Source organism: Zea mays, chromosome 8 (genome assembly GCF_902167145.1).
Source record: "Zea mays cultivar B73 chromosome 8, Zm-B73-REFERENCE-NAM-5.0, whole genome shotgun sequence".
In the NCBI taxonomy this organism is placed as follows: domain Eukaryota; kingdom Viridiplantae; phylum Streptophyta; class Magnoliopsida; order Poales; family Poaceae; genus Zea; species Zea mays.
Window position 1 is genome coordinate 26,245,444 of NC_050103.1, and position 21,380 is coordinate 26,266,823.

Sequence of the window (21,380 nt, forward strand, 5' to 3'; positions counted from 1 at the left end):
TTGTTTACCACTGAACTTTTTGGGTAGTACTTGCTAGTGCTTTATGTGGTTTTGGGTATGAAGATACATTATTCATGATCACACTTTTATTATCTGTTTATTATCACTGTTCATGATAAGATCATTATGTTAATTGGAACATGGAGCGACCACCCGGGAAAACAGTGCTACCACAAGGGTTTATGGACGCCCTTGGCTGATTAATTAGGAAAGCTAGTGGAGGACTACCTTACCCGAAAGGGGCAAGGGCAGTAGGGGAGTGGTCAGTGTAGGGAGGTCCTTGGTTGATTTTGCTGCGATGGCGGTCAGGCAAGAACCCTGCATTGGAGCTTCCTATAAACTGTAGCGGGTTTTCTGAAGCTAGTGGAACTTTGTAAAGGCCTCGTAGTGTTACCCTGCCTCGCCTCCTCGGTAGAGGTGTATGGGAAGTCTCGATCCCTTGGCAGATGGGTAACATGACTTGTGGGTAAAGATGCGCAACCTCTGCAGAGTGTAAAACTGGTATACTAGCCGAGCTCACGGTCATGAGCAGCTCGGACCCTCACATGATTAATTTATGGAACTAAATTCAAATTGTCATATGCATTGCATCGTAGGTGATGTTGTTACTTCTGTTCTACTACTTAATTGGGTTGGTATTTACTTATACTTAGTAACTGCTAATAAAATTTTGACCAACTTTAAAAGCAATGCTCAGCTTTAACCATCCTCTTTGGTAAGCCTTACACTTCACATGAACTCCCACCTTTGGCGAGTTCATTCACATTATTCCCCACAACTTGTTGAGCGATGAACGTATGTTAGCTCACTCTTGCTGTCTCACACCCCCCACAGGTCAAGAACAGGTACCACAGGATGAGGCGCATGGAGGATGCTGCAATGTGTTCATGAGAGGTCTAGGTCGTCGTCTCCCAGTCAACTTTGGGTTGCTGGACCGTTGTCTCCTTATAATGTAATTATTTATTTATTTTGTATAGAACTCCTATTATATAGTGAAGTTGTGACATTCGATCCTGTGCCATGATTCATCATATGTGTGAGACTTGGTCCCAGCACACCTGGTGATTATGTTCGCGCCCGGGTCTTGGTGCCCCTAAAACCCGGGTGTGACACTAACCCAAGTAAGATCAAAGCTATCCTTCGGATGGAGCCGCCAAATTCAAAGAAGGGGGCTCAACGATTGGCAGGAAGGCTGGCATCGTTGAATAGATTTATATCAAGATCAGTAGAGAGAAATCTGCCATTCTTTGAAATACTGAAGTCAGCCGAAGTTTTTCAATGGGGTCACAACAAAAGGCTTTTGAAGAGTTAAAGCAATACTTGATAGACTTGACAACTCTAACTCCACCTTCATCAGGGACTCCGTTACTCCTGTATGTGGCAGCCTCCCATTCTGCAGTCAGTGCGGCACTTGTACAGGAGAAGCAAGATGGTCAAGTAAAAAGACAAGCACCAGTATACTTCGTCTTCGAAGTACTCAGTTTATCAAAGAAAAATTACACAGAATTGGAGAAGGTGTTGTATGCTGTGCTAATGGCCTCCAGAAAGCTTCGACATTACTTTCAAGCCTATCATATAATAGTCCCTTCATCACAACCTTTGAAGGACATAATGAGAAACATAGAAGCTACAGGAAGAATTGGAAAATGGGCTGCGGAACTCAATGAATTCACTATTAATTATGTACATAGATCCTCAATTCAGTCTCAGGCGTTAGTAGATTTCATTGCTGATTGGACGGCAGGGGCTCAGGGAGAAGAAGCAACAAAAGACGCCGAAGCCTGGACAATATTTTGTGACGGTTCTTGGGGAATTTTCGGTGCAGGAGCGACTGCTGTTCTAGTAGCGCCCTCTAAAGTCAGGACATGCTATGCAGCAAGGCTGGACTTTAGTTGTACAAATAATATTGCTGAATACGAAGCTCTTCTGTTAGGGCTTCGAAAGTTAAAGGCAATGGGAATAAGAAGGGCAGTCCTTAACACTGATTCGCAAGTTATTTCTAGCCATATAGATAAAAGTAGCAAGGCAAGGGATCCGAAGCTTGAAAAATATTTGGATACAGTTCGAAGATTGGAGGTTTCTTTTGAAGGATTTTCTGTAAAAAATATTCTAAGAGGGGAAAATGAGCATGTAGATTTGCTAGCCAAATCAGCGGCATAGGGGCTCCCTTTGCCTTCGGAAGTGTTCTTTGAGACAATAAAAGCACCTTCAGTCGAACTTATGGAGAGGGCAGTGCTTGCAATATCACCTGTACATAGTGAAGATTGGAGGACTGAAATTATATCTTTCCTTCAAGGTAACTGTCTTTCGGATGATGAAGTTTATAATAACAGAATGGAAGCAAGAACAAGACCATATGTGATAATAGAAGGGGAGTTATATAAACATGGAGTCTGCTCTCCACTACTCAAGTGTTTATCAAGAACCGAAGGTCAAGAGCTGATGAAGGAAATACATGCAGGTTTATGTGGATCTCATATTGGGTCTAGGCCTTTGCTGGGGAAGGTTTTCAGACAAGGATTTTATTGGCCGAAGGCAGCTGATCTGGTTCAAAAGTGTGAAAATTGTCAAAGATGTGCAAAAGACCAGAAACAACCTTCGTCTCTAACCCAGTTAATACAACCAACTTGGCCACTGCAAAGGTGGGTTCTGGATTTGTTAGGTCCACTTCCACCTGCAAAAGGAAATTGAAATATGTCCTTGTAGCAGTGGAATATTTCTCTAAGTGGATTGAAGCAAAACCTTTAGCCACAATAACTTCGGCCACAGTACAGAAATTCTTTTGGCAAAACATTGTTTGTCGCTTCAGCGTGCCGAAGGCAATAACTGTGGACAATGGAACAATATTTGATGCCGAAACATTCAAAGATTTCTGTAACTGAATTGGCACAAAAAATCATTTTGCATTAGTAAGGCATCCAGAATCAAATGGGTTAGTAGAAAGAGTGAATGTAATTATAATGACAGGAATAATGAAGTTAATCTTCAACAAGCCCAGAGGAAAGTGGCCAGATGAGTTGATTAAATTGGTGTGGAGCCACAACACAACTATGTCAAGGTCAACAGGTTTTACACCTTTCAAGCTCCCGTTCGGTGACGAAGCAATAACACCAGAAGAAGCAAAGACAGGATCAATAAGAACAACAGCTTTAGCGGAGGACGAAGTTGATTATCAAACAACAAAAGACACTATAGAAGGGACCAGACTTTAGGCTATAGAACACATCAATAAGTATCAGGCCAAAACAATAAGATGGCGTAGTAGGAAAGTTCGATTGAAAAACATCAAGCCAGGACATTTGGTGCTTCGGAGAGTGGTTAACCCAGATACAGTGGGTAAATTACAACTGAAGTGGGAAGGTCCTTTTCTGGTAGTATCTTCGTCAAGACCCGGTTCTTTCAGATTGAAGGATATGGACGGCAACGACATACCTAGATCTTGGAATGCGGATGAGCTTCGACGGTACTATGTGTAATTTGATGTAATCTTTTTTCATTTTTTTTCTATGGCACCCTTTTCCTTTCAGGAGGGGAGAAAGGTTTTTAATGGGGCCATAGCTTGTAATTTTCATTCTTATTTAGCCCTACGCAATACAAGGGCCAAAATCCCCTAAAAAGATGTAATATGTAAAATCAGAGCCTGCACCATTGAGTGCAAAAAGAAAACAGGGAGAAGCTCAAAATACGTCCCTAAGGGGATGCAGAGCATGACGAAGCTGCAAAAAGTCGTTCCTAAGGGAGCGCAGTGTAAGTTTTGAAGCTAAAGAAGTCGTTCCTATGGGAGCATAGCTTAAGTTCCGAAGCTCAAAAGTCGTTCCTAAGGGAATGCAGAGCCAAATATCACCGGAATAGAAGGTGAAGAAGCTCCAAAGTCGTTCCTAAGGGGATGCAGAGTTTAAATGCCATCGAAATAGAAGGTGATAAAGCTCCAAAGTCGTTCCTAAGGGGATGCAGAGCTTAAATGCCACCGAAATATAAGGTGAAGAAGCTCCAAAGTCGTTCCTAAGGGGATGCAGAGTCTGGGTGTGGCTTTGTGTGTGTTTGGGACATTCATTTGCACATTACATCATTCATTGCATTCATACAGACATTCATTTAGACATTCGTAGGATCATAATCATCATAACATAAAGCACGAACAGAAATACTCCATCTTCGACGACACTGCTTCGATGAACACAAAGAAGCTTCGTTTCAAACATACACATTTTATGCAACGACATGCTTCGTTGTGTACGAAAAGAAGGGAAGGTGTTTTTCGCCTTCGGCTCAAAAGATACAAGTTTCGTCCATAGCAAAGCAATTTGTACATGGATGAAAAGCTAAAAATATATTATAAGGTATGGACATATATACACAATATTGTTTAATCCTCGATTGCGGTTTCTTTTACAAAGATAATACAAATGTTCCTAAGCTCTATACAGGCAGGCCTAAGAGAAGCTTCAGCAACCTTCGGAACGTGCTTCGGATTATCAATCTTCGGCACCACCATCCTGCAGACAAACAAACGGTATAAGGTAAAAAGTAATTACAAGAGACAAGGCAAGCAACATGTATAAGTCCCATACCGGTTTAAGCAAGTTTCGGGCTTTGTCACCGGCCAACTCTCGCCCACCCTTAGCCCAAATCTGAGTTATGAATCTGTTTCCAATGCTCCGGGCTTCACTGGGGATGTCAACCAAATCTATTGAAGATAGACTGAAGGTTGGTCTATTTACCGTTTTTGCGTGCGTGCAACCAGCCTTCAAAAATGCTGCAGCTGTGCCGCGAGAAGCTAGCAAGGCACATAAGTCACTGTGGCCGGCTATCACTTCATCAAGAGCATCAACTTCATTTTCAATATGTTCGAAGGTGTTTGGTATATCTTTAGCTGAAGGGGTAATATCTTCGGAGCTAGCTCCAACCGAGCTGAAGACCTTTTCAACCGTTGCACGCAACGGGTAACAAATTCCAGACACTTATTCCGAAGCTCTTTCAAAGACTCATGTAGCTTTGTATTATTATCAGCTTCGGCTTTGCATTTTGCTTGCAGTTCTTGCTTCTCTTGCTCGAAGCATTCTGAATTTTTCTTTAAAGTTACTTAAGCCTGGAGAAGCTCCTCGTTTAATCTGGCATTTTCAGTTTAAAGCTCCACGAGGGAACCCTCCGTTGCCTGAAGCAGGAAGTCTTTCTTCTCAAGAGAAGCTTCATAATCTTTCATTTTATTTTCCAAGCCTTCAATTATGATTTAATTTTTCTTGTCCTCGAGGTCTTGTTGCATCCTTAACACTTTACTCAGCAGCACGCTCTGTGTAAATAAGATGATGTTAGAAATTTTTTTAGTTTATCACATAGATAACAGAATCCAGACAATAGAATTTCACCTTGAAGTTGGAGTAAAACAGACTGCCGACGATATGTTGTCGCCGATAGCCGCTAATATCAGCTTCAAGCTTCGGGAAACCGACACTCTTCGATAGAGTGCCGGTTATCTTTGCCCCGGCGCTGTCGTGAATGCATCCTAAGGCTCCTTCGTCAATTCCACCAAAGAGCATAGCTCCTGGCTGGTAGCCACAAGATATTCCATATTCTTGTAGCTCCTTCTTTTCAGCCTCGGATAATTCTTGACCGACCAAGTTCTGAAGGTCAAAGTCCTTTTCTTCCGAAGCAGCATCAGCAACATTTTTTCCTTTGTCAGGCACTACGGCCATGACCTTCTCTGCAGCTGTAGCTGTCTCTTCCGCAACCATATCCGAAAGCATTTTATCAATCCTAGACAATGTACTCTTAAGGTTGGCATCTTCGGCAGCAGCTGCAGCTTCGGCAGAGGTATTAGCTTCGGCAATGGCCTCGGCACTTGCAATAAGTGTTATTTTGGATGTCGAGGCCAATGGCGGCGTTTGTTCAATTGCTTGCATGATAGTACGATTCTTTGTTTTTCTGCCCGTCAGCCTTCTTCTTTGTAGCCGAAGGCTCATCCTTCTTCTATAAAAGTTTCGTCAGTTCTGGCCCCAGAGGACTTAGCAGCTTGATGGGTAAAGATTCAGTCATTACCTTTAAAATTTCTGCTATTTCGGCAACAGGAGGCATCAAAGGAGTCTCCTCTGTTGCCTCGGTTATCTTCGGCTCTGGACTTTCAGCCTTCCTCTTCTTCGAAGTTGCCACCTTAGGCTCAAGAGTGGATTTTCTTTTCTTTGAAGCCTTTTCATCCTCCTTTACCATTCTAGCAGCTTGCCTGCTCAGAATGCTGATAATTCTTTTCCTTTTAACCCCTTCAGCACCTCCGTCAAGCTTTTCATAATCAGGATATTCAAATTTCAAAGCATCCATTACCCGGTTTAACCTTCGTTTTGGCCGGGTGCCGAAGGCTGCTGTCATCAATTGATCTTCTTTCTTGGTATAATTCCTAAGTATTTTGTTGCACTTGGTTTCAATCATGTCCAACCATTCCTTGCAAGGCTTCTTGAATTGTTTTTCAAACTTGAAACGATAAGTTAGTCGAACAAGTTCATGCTTCTTCTTCGTTTCTTTCATTTTCGGCATTCCCCAGCCACTTGACGTTGGATACGTCCGGCTGGCTAGATATTCCTGCACTAGGTCCCTGGTACTGATTTGCTCAGCCACCACTCTGAACTCTACTTCGGCCAACTGACATGGTGACCCCAGTTGCATATTACATAGGAGTCTGGTCATTCTGAAGTTCAAAGACAGCGGACTCATGACCATGGTCATCAGCTTCTCCCTCTTTTTTTCATCAGCCTTCATATAAAACCATTCATTTTCTAGCCGGTTGGCCACTTCGTGCAGTAGCTGAGGACTGGTGCCTTCGTATCTTTTTGATACGCAAAAGTGTAACATCCAAAATTTTCGTGAAGGCCATCTGCTCTAGCCTTCGTCTGATAGTGCAGCTCGTGCACTCGACAGAAAGCTTCAGCATCTAGGCTCATCCCTTGGCTTTGGAGGGCCCAGATAAAAACGCTGAGCCTAACAATAGCATTAGGGGTCAGCTGATGAAGATAAATTTCGAAGTTCTTTAGGACTTCCCCTATCATCTCGTTCAGAGGAAATCACAGTCCTGCTCTGAAGAAGCTCTTGAAAACCACAATTTCATCCTTCTTCGGCTCTGGGGTAGTTTCTTATCCGGTAAATCGAACAAGTTTGCTTTCAGCTTCTCCAAAATAGGCCAGCTTCATCATCATAGGCATGTCGTCTTCACATACAATAGATTTTTCAAAATCTAGGTGACTGGGCTTTGTTGGGATCAAAATACTATAATCTTCTTCGCTCTCATCAACATTTCCTTCTTCAGCAACAGTTTGCTTAGCTTCGCCGTCAGGAGCACCTTCGTCAACAATTCCCTCTATCACAACTAGACCTGATCATTCCATTACTTCTGAAATTGGTGCTGTTTCAGTGGCCTCGATTTCTTCCACCTCACGAGACACCCTTGCAGTTGATCGCACTCTGGCCATTTTGATGAATTTTTTCTGACGAAGCTAACCCGTTTGACGAAGTTAACCTTAAACGATGAAGTTTTCGCTTGAAAGCGCGGTGCAGAAAGCTTCGGCTATGGTTAAATTTTTAACAGCACAACAGTGCAATGGCAATGAATGCTATGGTAACTCTTCACCAACCCGTCTATTTATATAGTGCTGCAGGTGGGAAGGCAAACCGCCAGATCGCCTGCACTCGCTGAACGGTGGACCACTCGACGCTTGGAATATTATAATCGTTTCTCGACAATGAGCTCAGTGAATGTGTTTTTTGGACCTTCGGCATTACGAAGCCTTCGAGTTTTTCGTGGATCGAGCTCGTTACGAAAAACGATATAGCACCATGAAGGGGCTACTATTGGGGGCCTTTTTCTCCGTCGAAGGTCCTCTAAGCAAAAACACCTTCGGTAAGATAATATGCATGCAGGCGCAACATGAAGGTATATGCCGAAGCTACAATCGAGGGAGCTTCGGCATGATGACACGCTTGAGACGAACGGTAGCACCGACTTAAAGAGGAAAAGACCGCTTAGTCCCTGATAATTTGTGTCATGGTTGTAATTAGTTATCAGGGACAAAAATGTAATTTTGTTCGGGCTGCGTCCTGTGCCTATAAATAGATGAACAGTATCCCCGTACTGTTCACGCTGACTTGAAATCACTCGCACGTCACTCTCGGATTATTACCTTCTGTCAAGCCGAAGGTACAAATGTAATTTAATATCATTAATGTTTATTCAAAGATATAGGATGATAATATGAATAATCTAATACTCTGAAATGATTATTCATGCTTTCTCTATATTTCATACGATCATGTCTATATCTTGTTATATTGCGATGAAGAAGGTATGTCCTTCATGACCTTCGTCCGAAGATCATTATATCCCAAGGGAGATAATGTTATGAAGGACGAAGGTCTTTAACCATTAACATTTGTGTTGCCTTGTTCTTGATTCATAGCTTTTGAGAACAAGTGACCAACAAAGGGTATAGATATAAAAGTGAAAGGGAAATAGGCTCACACCTTTTCCTAAATAATTTTGGTGGTTGAATTGCCCAACACAAATAATTGGACTAACTAGTTTGCTCTAGATCATAAGTTCTACAGGTGCCAAGGTTCACAATAAACCAATACAAAGTTCAAAGAAAGGGTTCAAAAAGAAAGGAGCAAAGCAACCGAAGGCTGCCATGGTCTGGCGCACCAGACTGTCCGGTGCACCATCGGACAGTGTCCGGTGCACCAGGGTGGATTCCCTCCAACTCGCCAGCTTCAGGAATTTGGGGAGCCACTCCGCTATAATTCACCGGACTGTCCGGTGTGCCAAGCGGAGTAACGGCTAACAGCGCCAACGGTCGTCTGCAAAAGGTGAACAGTGATCAACAGTGCGCGACTGCGCGCGCAGAAGTCAGAGCAGGCGCAGAAGGCGCACCGGACAGTGAATAGTGACTGTCCGGTGGCCCACATGTCAGAAGCTCTAACGGTCGATCCCTAACGGTTGGGTGACGTGGCTGGTGCACCGGACAGTGTCCGGTGGCGCACCGGACTGTCCGGTGCGCCATACGACAGAAACCCTCACCAACGGCCATATTGGTGGATGGGACTATAAATACCCCCCAACCACCACACTTCAATGCATCCAAGTTTTCAGCCATCAAGTCTCATACAAGAGCTCTATACTTCATTCCAAGACACAAACAAAGAGATCAAATCCTCTCCCAAGTCCGGAATCACTCCAAACAAATTAGTGACTAGAGAGAGAGACTTTTGTGTTCTTTTGAGCTCTTGTGCTTGGATCGCTTTTCTTCTTCCTCTATTCTTGCTTCCAACTCACTTGTAATCAAAGCAAGAGACACCAAGTTGTGGTGGTCCTTGTAGTGGACTAAGTGTCCCATTTGATTGAAAAGAAAGGCTCACTCGGTCTAAGTGACCGTTTAGGAAAGGGTTGAAAGAGACCCGGTCTTTGTGACCACCTCAACGGGGAGTAGGTTTGCAAGAACCGAACCTCGGTAAAACAAATCACCGTGTCGTCCACTCTTATTCGCTTGTGATTTGTTTTCACCCTCTCTTTCGGACTCGATTATATTTCTAACGCTAACCCCGGCTTGTAGTTGTGCTTAAAGTTTATAAATTTCAGATTTGCCTATTCACCCCCCTCTAGGCGACTTTCAATTGGTATCAAAGCCTGGTACTTCATTAAGAGGCTAACCGCTCGAAGTGATGTCGGGAGCTCATGCCAAGAAGGAGATGGTGACCGGCGAGAAGCCCGCCACAAGCCACGGGAAGGCTCCATCGGGGGAGTCCGGCAACAAGAAGAGGGAGGAATCACCTCCCTGCGTAAAGTCGCACCGGAGTGGCGACAAGAAGAAGAAAATGAAGAAAGTGGTCTACTACGAGACCGATTCTTCGTCGCCCTCCACCTCCGGCTCCGACACGCCTTTCGTCACTTCGAAGCGCCATGAGCGCAAGAAGTTTAGTAAGATCCGCTTACGCTACCCTCGCGTTTCCAAACACACTCCTTTACTTTCCGTCCCATTAGGCAAACCACCGGTTTTTGACGGTGAAGATTATTGTATGTGGAGTGATAAAATAAGGCACCATCTAACCTCACTCCACGCTAGCATTTGGGACATTGTTGAGTTTGGTGCATAGGAACCATCTGTGGGGGATGAAGGCTATTACTCGGACGAGGTAGCCCAAATCCGGCACTTCAACTCCCAAGCCACTACTATACTCCTCGCCTCTCTAAGTCGAGAGGAGTATAATAAGGTGCAAGGGTTGAAGAGTGCCAAAGAGATTTGGGACGTGCTCAAGACCGCGCACGAAGGAGATGAGGTGACCAAGATCACCAAGCAGGAAACGATCGAGGGGGAGCTCGGTCGCTTCATGCTTCATCAAGGGGAGGAGCCACAAGCGATGTACAACCGGCTCCAGACCTTGGTGAACCAAGTGCGCAACCTCGGGAGCACCAACTGGGATGACCATGAAATGGTCAAGGTTATTCTTAGATCACTCGTTTTTCTTAATCCCACTCAAGTTCAATTAATTCGTGGTGATCCAAGATATAAACTAATGTCTCCCGAGGAAGTGATAGGAAAATTTGTGAGCTTTGAATTGATGATCAAAGGCTCCAAGAAAATCATTGAGCAAGGCGCCACCTCTACATCCGAGGTGCAACCCATTGCCTTCAAAGCAACGGAAGAGAAGAAAGAAGAGTCTACGTCAAGTAGGCTCCCCATCGACGCCTCCAAGCTCGACAATGAGGAGATGGCTTTAATCATCAAAAGCTTTCGCCAAATCCTCAAGCAAAGGAGGGGGAAGGACTACAAGCCCCGCTCCAAGAAAGTTTGCTACAAATGTGGTAAGCTCGGTCATTTCATTGCTAAATGTCCATTATCAAGTGATAGTGACAGGGGCGATGACAAGAAGGGGAGAAGGAAGGAGAAGAAGAAGTATTACAAGAAGAAGGGCGGCGATGCCCATGTTTGCCGGGAGTGGGACTCCGACGAGAGCTCCACTGACTCATCCTCTGACGAGGACGCCGCAAACATCACTGTCAACAAAGGGTCTTCTCTTCCCCAACGTTGGCCACAAGTGCCTCATGGCAAGGGATAGCAAAAAGAAGGTAAAATCTAGAGCTTCCACTAAATATGCAACATCTAGTGATGAGGCTAGCTCTAGTGATGATGAGGATGATTTGCTCACCCTTTTTGCCAACTTAAACATGCAACAAAAGGAAAAATTGAATGAATTGATTAGTGCTATTCATGAGCAGGATGAACTCTTGGATAGCCAAGAGGACTTCCTTATTAAAGAAAATAAGAAGCATGTTAAAGTTAAAAATGCTTATGCTCAGGAGATAGAAAAATGTGAAAAATTAACTAGTGAGCTAAGCACTCGCCATGACACTATTTCCAACCTTAGATTTGAGAATGATAAATTGATTGCTAAGGTTGAGAAATTAAATGTTAGTGATGATTCTCTTGTCAACCTTAGAAATGATAATGCTAATTTGATTGCTAAGATTGACAAATTGAATGCATCTCTCGCTAGCCTTAAAATTGAGAATGAAAAAATAATTGCTAAGGCTAAAGATTTAAATGTTTGCAATGTTTCTATTTCCAATCTTAGAGATGAGAATGCAATTTTACATGCTAAGATTGTTGAGTTAAATACTTGCAAACCCTCTACATCTACCGTTGACCATGTTACTATTTGCACTAGATGTAGAGATATTAATGTTGATGCTATTCATGATCACCTAGCCTTAATTAAACAACAAAATGATAACATAGCTCAACTTAGTGCCAAAATTAATGAGCATGACTTAGAAAATGAAAATTTTAAATTTGCTAGAAGCATGCTCTATAGTGGGAGACGCCCAGGCATTAAGGATGGCATTGGCTTCCAACAGGGAGACAATGTCAAGCTTAGTGCCGCTAAAAAATTGTCTAATTTTGTTAAGGTAAGGCTCCCATGGTTCAGGATAACGAGTGTTACATTTTATACCCTGTCGGTTATCCCGAACACAAAATTAGGAGAATTCATTCTAGGAAGTCTCACTCTGGCTCTCATCATGCTTTTATGTATAAGAGTGAGGCATCTAGTTCTAGGCAATCCACTCATATTAAATTGCCTAAGAAGAAAACTCCTATTGCATCAAATGAACCTAATATTTCATTTAAGACTTTTGATGCATCATATGTTTTAACTAACAAATTAGGCAAAGTAGTTGCCAAATATGTTGGGGGCAAACACAAGGGGTCAAAGACTTGTGTTTGGGTACCCAAGGTGCTTGTTTCTAATGTCAAAGGATCCAAGACCGTTTGGGTACCTAAGAACAAGGCCTAAATTTGTTTTGTAGGTTTATGCATCCGGGGGCTCAAGTTGGATAATTGATAACGGGTGCACAAACCACATGACAGGGGAGAAAAGGATGTTCTCCTCCTACGAGAAAAACCATGATCCCCAAAGAGCTATCACATTCGGGGATGGAAATCAAGGTTTGGTCAAAGGACTTGGTAAAATTGCTATATCTCCTGACCATTCTATTTCCAATGTTTTTTCTTGTAGATTCTTTAGATTACAATTTGCTTTCTGTTTCTCAATTATGCAAAATGGGTTACAACTGTCTTTTTACAGATATAGGTGTTACTATCTTTAGAAGAAGTGATGATTCAATAGCATTTATGGGAGTGTTAGAGGGTCAGCTATACTTAGTTGATTTTAATAGAGCTAAACTCGACACTTGCTTAATTGCTAAGACTAACATGGGTTGACTCTGGCATCACCGACTAGCCCACGTTGGGATGAAGAATCTTTACAAACTTCTAAAGGGAGAACACATTTTGGGACTAACAAATGTTCATTTTGAGAAAGACCGGATTTGTAGCGCATGTCAAGCAGGAAAGCAAGTTGGTGTTCATCATCCACACAAGAACATCATGACGACCGACAGGCCACTTGAGCTACTCCACATGGACCTATTCGGCCCGATAGCTTACATAAGCATCGGCGGGAGTAAGTACTGTCTAGTTATTGTGGATGATTATTCTCGCTTCACTTGGGTGTTCTTTTTGTAGGAAAAATCACAAACCCAATAGACCTTAAAGGGATTTTTGAGACGAGCTCAAAATGAGTTCGGCTTAAGGATCAAAAAGATTAGAAGCGACAATGGAACGGAGTTCAAGAACTCTCAAATTGAAGGCTTTCTTGAGGATGAGGGCATCAAGCATGAGTTCTCTTCTCCCTACACGCCACAACAAAATGATGTAGTGGAGAGGAAGAATAGGACTCTACTTGACATGGCGAGGACCATGCTTGATGAGTACAAGACTTCGGACCGGTTTTGGGCGGAAGCAATTAACACCGCTTGCTACGCCATCAACCGCCTTTACCTTCACCGAATCCTCAAGAAGACATCGTATGAACTCCTAACCGGTAAAAAGCCCAATGTTTCATATTTTAGAGTCTTTGGTAGCAAATGTTTTATTCTTGTTAAAAGAGGTAGAAAATCTAAATTTGCTCCTAAGGCTGTAGAAGGCTTTTTACTTGGTTATGATTCAAACACAAGGGCATATAGAGTCTTTAATAAGTCCACTGGACTAGTTGAAGTTTCTTGTGACATTGTGTTTGATGAGACTAACAGCTCTCAAGTAGAGCAAGTTGATCTTGATAAGCTAGATGATGAAGAGGCTCCATGCATTGCGCTAAGGAACATGTCTATTGGGGATGTGTGTCCTAAGGAATCCGAAGAGCCTCCACATGCACAAGATCAACCATCTTCCTCCATGCAAGCATCTCCACCAACCCAAGATGAGGATCAAGCTCAAGATGATGAAAATGAAGATCAAGAGGAGCCACATCAAGAGGAGGACAATGATCAAGGGGGAGATGCAAATGATCAAGATAAGGAAGATGATGAGGGTCCAAGGCCGCCTCACCCAAGAGTCCACCAAGCTATACAACGAGATCACCCCGTGAACACCATCCTCGGTGATATTCAAAAGGGGGTAACCACTCGATCTCGTGTTGCTCATTTTTGTGAACATTACTCCTTTGTGTCTTCTATTGAGCCATACAGGGTGGAAGACGCATTAAGGGATTCGGATTGGGTGTTGGCAATGCAAGAGAAGCTCAACAACTTCACGAGGAATGAGGTATAGCATCTTGTTCCACGTCCTAATCAAAATGTTGTAGGAACCAAGTGGGTCTTCCGCAACAAACAAGATGAGCATGGTGTGGTGACAAGGAACAAAGCTCGACTTGTGGCCAAGGGATAGTCACAAGTCGAAGGTTTGGATTTCGGTGAAACCTATGCATCCGTAGCTAGGCTTGAGTCAATTCGTATATTACTTGCCTATGCTACTTACCATGGCTTTAAGCTCTATCAAATGGACATGAAAAGTGCCTTCCTCAATGGACCAATCAAGGAGGAGGTCTATGTTGAGCAACCTCTCGGCTTTGAAGATAGTAAGTACCCTAACCATGTCTATAAACTCTCTAAGGCGCTTTATGGGCTCAAGCAAGCCCCACGAGCATGGTATGAATGCCTAAGAGATTTTCTTATCGCTAATGGCTTCAAAGTCGGAAAAGTCGATCCTACTCTCTTTACTAAACAATTGCAAATGATTTGTTTGTATGCCAAATTTATTTTGATGATATCATATTTTGGTCTACTAACAAATCTACTTGTGAAGAGTAGTAGGATCATGGTTCAAAAATTCGAGATGTCTATGATGGGGGAGTTGAAGTATTTTCTAGGATTTCAAGTCAAGCAACTCCAAGAGGGCACCTTCATTAGCCAAACAAAGTACATTCAAGATATACTCACCAAGTTTAGGATGAAGGATGCCAAGCCCATCAAGATACCCATGGGAACCAATGGGCATCTCGACCTCAACACGGGAGGTAAATCCGTAGATCAAAAGGTATATCGGTCGATGATAGGATCTCTACTTTATTTATGTGCATCTCGACCGGATATTATGCTTTTCGTATGCATGTGTGCAAGATTACAAGCCGATCCTAAGGAAGTTCACCTTAGGGCCGTAAAACAAATCTTGAGATATTTAGTTCATACACCTAAGTTTGGTCTTTGGTACCCCAAGGGATCCACATTTGATTTAATTGGTTATTCCAATGTTGATTGGGTAGGGTGTAAAATTGATAGAAAGAGCACATCAGGGACTTGTCAGTTCTTGGGAAGATCCCTAGTGTCTTGGGCTTCAAAGAAACAAAATTTTGTAGCTCTTTCTACCACCAAAGCCGAGTACATTGCCACAGGCCATTGTTGCGCGCAATTGCTTTGGATGAGGCAAACCCTTAGGGACTATGGTTACAAATTAACCAAAGTTCCTCTCCTATGTGATAATGAGAGTGCAATCCGCATGGCGGATAATCCCGTTGAGCACAGCCGCACTAAGCACATAGCCATTCGATATCACTTTTTGAGGGATCACCAACAAAGGGGGGATATTGAGATTGCATATGTTAGCACCAAAGAGCAATTAGCCGATATCTTTACCAAGCCTTTAGATGAGAAAACCTTTACCAAACTTAGGCATGAGCTAAACATTCTTGATTCTAGGAATTTTGATTGATCTTTTGCACACATTGCTCATATATATATACCTTTGATCATCTCTTTCATGTGCTATGACTAATGTGTTTTCAAGTGTATTTCATGCTAAGTCATAGATTGAAAGGGAAATGGAGTCTTCGGCGAAGACAAGGCTTCCACTCCACTCCATCGAATTATTCATCCTTCACCGTCACTCCGCACCGCTCTCCAATTTGGTATAATCTTCACTCATATATTGTTCACCAAAGAAGGAGAAAGTTTGTCAAAAGGGCTTATATTTCACTCACAAGTATCCGTTTTTGGCGATTCATGCCAAAGGGGGAGAAAGTATTAGCCCAAAGCAAAAGGACCGCACCACCACCAATTTCAAAAATTTGTAGTCTTTTCAATTTGTATTAAAGAAGTTTTTCAATTGATATCTTATTTTTGATATAATTTCAAATTGGTTTGACCTCTTCAAAATTAATATCTAAAACCCTCTTGAACACTAAGAGGAGAATTTCATTGAGGGGGGGGGTTTTGTTTAGTCAAAGGAAAAGCATTTGAAATAGGGGAAGAAAATTTCAAATCTTGAAAATGCTTCTCAAAATCTTATTCGTACACCTTTGACTATTTGCAAAAGACTTTGAAAAAGAATTTCTAAAACATTTGCAAAAACAAAACAAGTGGTGCAAGCGTGGTCCAAAATGTTAAATATGAAGAAAGCATCCATGCATATCTTATGAAATGTATATTGGTTTAATTCCAAGTAACCTTTGCACTTACCTTCTACAAACTAGTTCAATTCTGCACTTATATATTTGCTTTGGTTTCTGTTGGCATCAATCACCAAAAAGGGGGAGATTGAAAGGGAAATAGGCTCACACCTTTTCCTAAATAATTTTGGTGGTTGAATTGCCCAACACAAATAATTGGACTAACTAGTTTGCTCTAGATCATAAGTTCTACAGGTGCCAAAGGTTCACAATAAACCAATATAAAGTTCAAATAAAGGGTTTAAAAAGAAAGGAGCAAAGCAACCGAAGGCTACCCTGGTCTGGCGCACCGGACTGTCCGGTGCCCCAGGGTGGATTCCCTCCAACTCGTCAGCTTCGGGAATTTGGGGAGTCACTCCGCTATAATTCACCGGACTGTCCGGTGTAGCATTGGACTGTCCAGTGTGCCAAGCGGAGTAACGGCTAACAGCGCCAACGGTCGTCCGCAAAAGGTGAACAGCGATCAATAGTGCGCGACTGCGCACGCAGAAGTCAGAGCAGGCGCTGAAGGCGCACCGGACAGTGAATAGTGACTGTCCGGTGCACCACCGGACTGTCCGGTGGCCCACATGTCAGAAACTCTAACGGTCGATCCCTAACGGTTGGATGACGTGGCTGGTGCACCGGACTGTCCGGTGCGCCATACGACAGAAGCCCTCACCATCGGCCATATTGGTGGATGGGGCTATAAATACCCCCCAACCACCACACTTCAATGCATCCAAGTTTTCAGCCATCAAACCTCATACAAGAGCTCTAGACTTCATTCCAAGACACAAACAAAGAGATCAAATCCTCTCCCAAGTCCGGAATCACTCCAAACAAATTAGTGACTAGAGAGAGAGACTTTTGTGTTCTTTTGAGCTCTTGCGCTTGGATCGCTTTTCTTCTTCCTCTATTCTTGCTTCCAACTCACTTGTAATCAAAGCAAGAGACACCAAGTTGTGGTGGTCCTTGTAGTGGACTAAGTGTCCCATTTGATTGAAGAGAAAGGATCACTCGGTCTAAATGACCATTTGAGAGAGGGAAAGGGTTGAAAGAGACCCGGTCTTTGTGACCACCTCAATGGGGAGTAGGTTTGCAAGAACCGAACCTCGGTAAAACAAATCACTGTGTCATCCGCTCTTATTCGCTTGTGATTTGTTTTCACCCTCTCTTTCAGACTCGATTATATTTCTAACGCTAACCCCGGCTTGTAGTTGTGCTTAAAGTTTATGAATTTCAGATTTGCCTATTCACCCCCCCTCTAGGCGACTTTCAAAAAGGTAAGCATAGATGGATTAAAGAGAGAAAAGGGAGATAGGAAAAGACGAATAAGAAAAGTTTTTTTGATTAGACGCATGCAATTGGCGAAACATTTTATTCAAACAAATGTAGAACCAGAATGGATGGTTTTGTGCTTATTACCGGTTCTTCCTCCCGAATTGAGACCCATTGTTTATAGATCTGGGGATAAAGTAGTAACTTCAGATATTAATAAACTTTATAAGAGAGTTATCCGTCAGAACAACAATCTTGCCTATCTATTAAAAAGAAGTGAATTAGCACCAGCAGATTTAGTAATGTGCCAGGAAAAATTGGTACAAGAAGTCATGGATACACTTCTTGATAGTGGGTAGAGCACCCAGCTACCTAGCTCTATGGCACTCAGCTAGTAAACTAGTGTCATTGCGGACCAAGGGTCACAACACATCAACACTTGTCATAAAGAAGCAAATCAGTCATCACACAAAGACAAACATCACAAGCATACAACAACAAACATCTCGTTGCCATACATTCCTTAAATGGTGGTCTTTCTTGAAAAGGGAATAACTACTCTCTAAGGTTGTTGAAGAACAAGGAGAAGAACTAGACATGTAGGATAGGACTGGGCAGAAAACCCGATACCCAAATCCCAAACCCGAAAAACCCGAACCCGAAAAGCCCGAACCCGAAAAACCCGAAAAGCAATTTGGGTAGAACCTTCTGGTACCCAAAATTTTATAGGAAATTTCGGTTTCAGTAATCTGGTACTCGAATATAAACTGGACCCGAATTTGTGCAACACAAGGCCCATGCTTCCAAATTCCAAGCCCAACATCCTAGCTAGCGCAACAGTGAATAGCCCAAGGCAACAACCCAAGGCTCGAGCGACGAGCGGCAACGGTCCAGGCGTCCCCACTTCTCATGTTCTCTTATTCGGCTATTCTCCAGTTCTCCAACTCCAACCCTAGCAGCTGCCACCATCGTCCATCGAGCACCACTGCACTAGTCCACGTCGCCGTCGTCCATCGAGCACCAGTACACGGCGTCGTCCCGACCGGTGACCGTGCGTCCGTGCCGACCACCAAGCAGTAGCCCTGTGCAAAGCAGCAGTAGTGTCCATCGTCGTCCAAGCAGCAGCACAAGCCAATTTGCGCCAGCAAGGTGCAAGCTGCACGCCGGCGCCTTGTGCCCGCCTACCCGATGCTTGGCTCGTGGTGTAGTGAAGGCAACATTGAAGAACGACACCAACATCGGAAGAATCTTGCAACGTATGTGTTAAGTGCTCATTGCTTAGTGTTTGATTCTTTTTTGTTCTAGCAGATTTGATCAGTAGAAATAATAGTGTAGTACTCGTGCGAATGGTGAATTGGTAATACACTAATAACTAGGATCAGTAGAAATAGTAGTGTAGTACATGCTTGTCCTCGTACGATACTAATTCTAGTGTGTTCTTGTACTAGTGTGTTCTTGTGTGAATTGGTAATACACTAATACTAGTGTGTTCTTGTGTGAAGCAGTGAAGGTAGGATGTATGATACGCATGAGATGTTTACTGTGTGTTTCCTTCTTGCACATGAGATGTTTTCCTTGCATCATGTATTCATCTTCCTTATTGACTTACTGTGTGTGTCCTCCTTTTTAATAGATGCCTGAACCTGAAGACATATTGGACAAGGGTATGGAATCAATGGGCACTGACACTCTAGAAAATGATGGGACACAAACACAACCATCACAATCACAAGGGGCTACTGATCAAGAGGTGGTTGACCTTGACAAGTATTGTGCACAACATGAAAAGAAGAAGATGGCACCAAGATCAGATGTGTGGAACCATTTAACCAAGATCAAAGATGATAAAGGCATTATGATAGCTACAAAATGCAAGTATTGACATCGCAACATGAAAGCAGACTCTAAGGGACATGGTACATCTGCCTTGAATAGACACCTACAAAGTTGCAAGCACAATCCTAACAAGTTTGAAAAAGATGGAAAGCAAGGATATTTACAAGCAATTCAAGGGGAAGGTGTTTCTACTTGGAGGTTTGATCAAGATGCACTTAGGGAGGCCTTCACTGAGATGATTATTGAAGATGAGCTGCCTTTTGCTTTTGGTGAAAAGCCTGGCTTCAAGAAATTCATGTCTAAAGCTTGCCCACATTTCCAAGCACCATCTAGAAGAACATGCACTAGGGACATAGTAATTCTTTAGAGAGAAAGCCAAATTAAAGTCTTTTTTAGAGACTCATGTCAAAGAGTTTGCTTAACCACATATTGTTGGACTTACCAACAACAAGATGGTTATATGGCAGTGACTGCAACTTTTATAGATGTGGGTTGGAATTTGCATAAAAATCATTGGATATTTTAAGGTTAAGGGACACAAGGGAGAAGATATTGGAAAAAGTTTATTGAAATGCCTGACTGAATGGGGATTAGAGAGAATGATGACAGTAACAGTTGATAATGCATCAGCCAATGATACTAGTATTGCTTATTTGAGGAGGCACCTAGGAAGAACCCACATAGCAAAAGGAAACTTTTTGCATATGAGGTGTGCTGCCCATATTATTAACCTTATTGTGCGAGATAGTTTGAAAGAAGTGGACATCTCAGTGAAGCGTATTAGAGGTGCTATTAGATATATCAAAGATGGGACTTCAAGATTGGTTAAGTTCAAAGAAATTGCTGAGGAAGAGGGGTTGAACACCAAGGCATTTCTAAAGCTTGATGTCCCAACTAGATGGAACTACACCTATCTCAAGCTTAAAGCTGCAATTGCATATAAAAAGGTATTCTTAAGGTTGATTGATGAGGACAATAACTATTGTATAGACCTTTCTAAAGATGGTAGAGTTTCTTGAGCATTTCCATGACCTTACTGTACGTGTTTCATCTAGTTTACATGTGACTAGCAATAGTTTCTTTCATGAGATTGGTGAAGTCCACTTGCTTATTAAGTCTTGGATGAGTAGTCAAGACAATCTACAAGTATCAATGGGCATGAGAATGAAAGAAAAATTTGACAAGTATTGGGTAGTTTGGCACACAAACAATAAGGAGAATGAGTATGTGCAAGAGATGGAGTCGGAGAAGGAAGGGGAAAGGCGAGGGGAAAGGGAAAGGAGAAGGATAAAGAGAACATTAATCTACTCATTTTTGTTGCAGCTTTTCTTGATCCAAGGTACAAATTATCTATGTATACGAAGATTATTGTTGAGGAGATATTTGGTGAGGACAGGGGCCAGTTAGTTTGGGCAGCTATTAACTCTTGTGTCCATGAGCTGTTTGAAGAATACAAAAATATTTATGCTCCAACTGAAGTAACGACTGAAGTAACTGATCCTAGTGAAGCAAAGGGTGGCAGAGAAGGCAAACTTAGAGAAGTAATTGCCAAGAGGATGAAGATGACCAACTATTCTAGTAGCACAATGAAGTCAGAACTTGAAAAGTATCTAACTGAAGAGACTGAACACACTGATACAAAGATCGACATGTTTTTTGGTAGAAGGTAAATGCACATAGGTTTCCTGTTTTATCTCACATGTCTCGTGATGTGCTTGCTATTCCTATCTCAATATTGGCTGCGGAGTCCACTTTTAGCATGAGTGGACGTATCTTAGATGACTTTCGTACATCGCTAACTCCTTTCATGTTGGAGGCACTTGTATGTACCCAAGACTGGTTGAGAAGGACTACTGCAATCAACATCCAAGAGAATATGGAGGAATTAGCCATGATTGAAGCAGGTATAGTCAATATTCACCATTGTAGTGTAATCCATGTAATTGTTATATTAACTACATATTTGACTA